We start from the raw sequence: 3,744 nt of genomic DNA, 5'->3' as shown, positions 1-3,744 counted from the left end.
ATCACATCTGAAAACTCAAACTTATCAAAAATGTAGCAACACTCTTCATTTCCTCAAACTTTACTATTACTTAACCGAATCCACCATGATTTCAGGTCTACAAAAACAACTCTTTTTAGGAAAACAATAATCTTAATATCACAAATTCATTGACAATTTTTCAATTACCTTACAGTATTTTCCAGCAACTTTCATAATTGTTGACTTCTCCTTTGGCAACCTGTTCTTTTTCTATGGCAATGTATTTCTAGGTTTCCTCCTACCAATTTGAGCTCTCATCCCCATATCCTTTTGCTGCCCTGACATATATTATCCAGCCTTTTAAGGCTCAGTTTCCTAAATATTTGGTCTAAGGCCCTAATATCTTTTTAGCATACTTCCTGTTTTAAAGCAATTTTCATCCTTGGGCATGTTTTCTGATAACTCCCAAATTTACATTTTTATCCCAGATGTCACCTCAGAACTTTAATACTGCTAGATACCTGCAAGATGACTCATGGTTAGCATACATAAAACAGATATCAAAATCTCCTTGAGTCCTTCTTCATTGTTCCCTCTCCCACTGAATTACATCACCCTCCATTTTCTAAATGCATTTGCTACAGAAACCACATAGTCGTCCCAGATATCTCCGCTTTACTTGTGCACCTCATTCAATCCTGTAACAAATTATCTCACTTTAATTCCTGAATAACTCCCTACGTTTGTAGCTTGTTTCCTATAGTCATCTTTGCTATAGCCTGAATGCCTGTGTCTCCCCCACATTCATATGTTAAAATCCTCATCCCCAGGTAGTATTAGAAAGTGGGGCCCATGGAAGGAAGGTGATTAGGTCATGAGAACAGAGCCCTCATGAATGGGATTAGAGCCCTTATAAGAGGCCTCAGAAAGCTGCCTTTCCCTTTCTACTGTGTGAGGACATAGTGATAAGACACCCTCTATGAACCAGAAAGTGAGTCCTCAGCACAAACAGAATCTGCCAGCATCTTGACTATGGACTTGCCAGCCTCCAGAACTGTGAGAAATAAATTCCTGTTGTTTCCAAGCTACCAAATTTATGGTATTTTGTTATACCAGCCTGAATGGACTAAGACAATCTTTAATACTGTCACTCTAGTCTAAACAACACTTACTTCTCATCTGGATGACTGCAATGATTTTCTAATTCTTTCCCGTTCTTTATTTTGTTCTCCAACATTGCAACCAAAGTCTTCGCTGAAAATATAAAATTAGCTGGAATCCTTACGTGTCCCGTTGGGTTTAGCAGGATGAGCTCAATCAGCACCGGGTATGACCTGTCAGCCTCTACATTCTCTCCCGATGGAAGAGTTTTTCAAGTTGAATATGCTATAAGGGCTGTAAAAAATAGTAGTATAGCTATTGGAATCAGATGCAAAGATGGTGTTGTCTTTGGGGTAGAAAAATTAGTCCTTTCTAAACTTTATGAAGAAGGTTCCAACAAACGACTTTTTAATGTTGATCGGCATGTTGGAATGGCAGTAGCAGGTTTGTTGGCAGATGCTCGTTCTTTAGCAGACATAGCAAGAGAAGAAGCTTCCAATTTTAGATCTAACTTTGGCTACAACATTCCACTAAAACATCTTGCAGACAGAGCGGCCATGTATGTGCATGCATATACACTCTACAGTGCTGTTAGACCTTTTGGCTGCAGTTTCATGTTAGGGTCTTACAGTGTGAATGACGGTGCGCAACTCTACATGATTGACCCATCAGGTGTTTCATACGGTTATTCGGGCTGTGCCATTGGCAAAGCCAGGCAAGCTGCAAAGACGGAAATAGAGAAGCTTCAGATGAAAGAAATGACCTGCCGTGATATTGTTAAAGAAGTTACAAAAATAATTTACATAGTACATGATGAAGTTAAGGATAAAGCTTTTGAACTAGAACTCAGCTGGGTTGGTGAATTAACTAATGGAAGACATGAAATTGTTCCACAAGATATAAGGGAAGAAGCAGAGAAATATGCTAAGAAATCTCGGAAGGAAGAAGATGAATCAGATGATGATAAAATGTAACATTTACTCCAGCATCTATTGTATTTTAAGTTTCTACTCCAGTCCAATGTAACTATTTAGCCCTGGATTATACATACTGTTCAATTTTCATTAAATTTTTGTCTTATTAAAAAAAAGAAGAAAATGTAAAATTAGTTATATTTGTTCTCTCCTTAAGGACTTTCATTGTCTTTTTTTCTGATTCCAGTACACATGAGAACTGAATATACCTTGAACACTAGTGTGGTAGACAGAATAAAAACTACCAAAGATATATATGTCCCAATCCCTGGAACTTGTGGATATGTTACTTTAACATAGAAAAAAGAATTTTGCAGAAGCAATTAACTTAAAGACCTTTAGATGGGGAAATTATGCTCTATTATGCAGACAGGCCAAATGTAATCACAGGGCCCTTAAAACAGACAGAGAAGGAGATATGAAAATGAAAGCAGAGATTAGAATGTGCAGTAGGATAAAGACTCTACCAGTCATTGCTGGTTTTGAAGATGGAGGAATGCAACCATGAGCCAAGGGATAGGGTTCACCTCTAGAAGTTGGAAAAGGCAAGAAAATGTATAGACCCTAGAGCCTCCACAGGGAACAGAGCCCTACCAAAACCTTGATTTTGGCAAAGGAGACCCATTCCAGAACTGAAACATAATAAATGTTGTTTTAAGCCACTGTTTGTTGTAATTGCAACAGAAAACTTATAAACTGAGGAAGAAAGAAGTATACTGCATCAACACTTTAATTAGGTTCTTATATTTTTTAAGCAGATTACTCTTTTTCTTTCTTTACAAGTAATTTCATCAGTTTGTAATAAAAATGTGTTACATAAAATGAAAATCTTGGTTTGTCTGGCATTAAACAGAGGGACAAACAAAAGTTTTTAAAAGTGACTCACGTTTCCCATTAGAGCTCTTTTGACTAATCCTACTATTTTTTTCCTTTAGAAAAAAAGTGTTCAATTGATCAAAGGCATATGATATTAGGCCATTTTGCTTTTAAATTATGGTGCTGCAAACCCATAAAGTAATGGGTCATATCTATTTCACAATCAGGGAGCATGGGTGGAATTACACAGACTGCAGGAAAAAAACAAACAAACAAAAAAAAAACGATGGGAAATGCTAGTGAAGATATGCTAAAATATTCTTAATAATGTAAGTTTTTAAATATAATCACTGCTGATTAATTTGCTACATCTGGATTTTAGAACATAATACCAATATAATCTCCCACTCCGCTTCTCGTAAACATAACGAGGTATGAAATAATAATTTGCTTAATTTCCATGTAAGTAAATAATGTTGGCCTTATTAAAAATGATAGTTAATGGATAATCTAATTATTCAGCTTGGTGCGAAAGTAATTACAGTTTTTGTTATTACTTTTAAAGTTATTAATTTTACTTCAAGTTGTTTTCTAATCTGTAGCTAAGACTGAGCACTGTCCCTATAGCAATACTGAACAGCATGAAAGAAGTTAGAAACACTTCTTCTAAAGAAATATGAAAATAAAAGTACAAATTCTCACTGGGTTTACCCATGACTGTCCTCATCACATATTTATTAGTAGACTCCTAATTTATATACTTCTTAACAAATTATCTCTGCCATCAACATTAACCTGGCCTCTTTTACACCTGAAATGACTGAAATCATGAAACAATAATTTTTCTTTTCACATCTAGGGCCTTGTTAGGCTAACTCTCTTCTCTGATAAA

The 3,744-nt window shown here is 35.8% G+C and overlaps 1 pseudogene across 1 annotated transcript; it reads left to right on the top strand.

Moving 5' to 3' along the window:
• The first annotated feature begins 1,239 nt into the window (after positions 1 to 1,239).
• Positions 1,240 to 2,036, top strand: LOC112606642 (annotated as a pseudogene). The gene has a single exon (XR_003115667.1). The product of XR_003115667.1 is annotated as a proteasome subunit alpha type-3 pseudogene (transcript).
• Positions 2,037 to 3,744: the final 1,708 nt, after the last annotated feature.

The sequence above is a fragment of the Theropithecus gelada genome, chromosome 1, assembly GCF_003255815.1.
Source record: "Theropithecus gelada isolate Dixy chromosome 1, Tgel_1.0, whole genome shotgun sequence".
Classification (NCBI taxonomy): Eukaryota; Metazoa; Chordata; class Mammalia; order Primates; family Cercopithecidae; genus Theropithecus; species Theropithecus gelada.
Note: the sequence above shows the minus strand (reverse complement) of the source record. Positions and strands in the feature narration are given on the sequence as shown.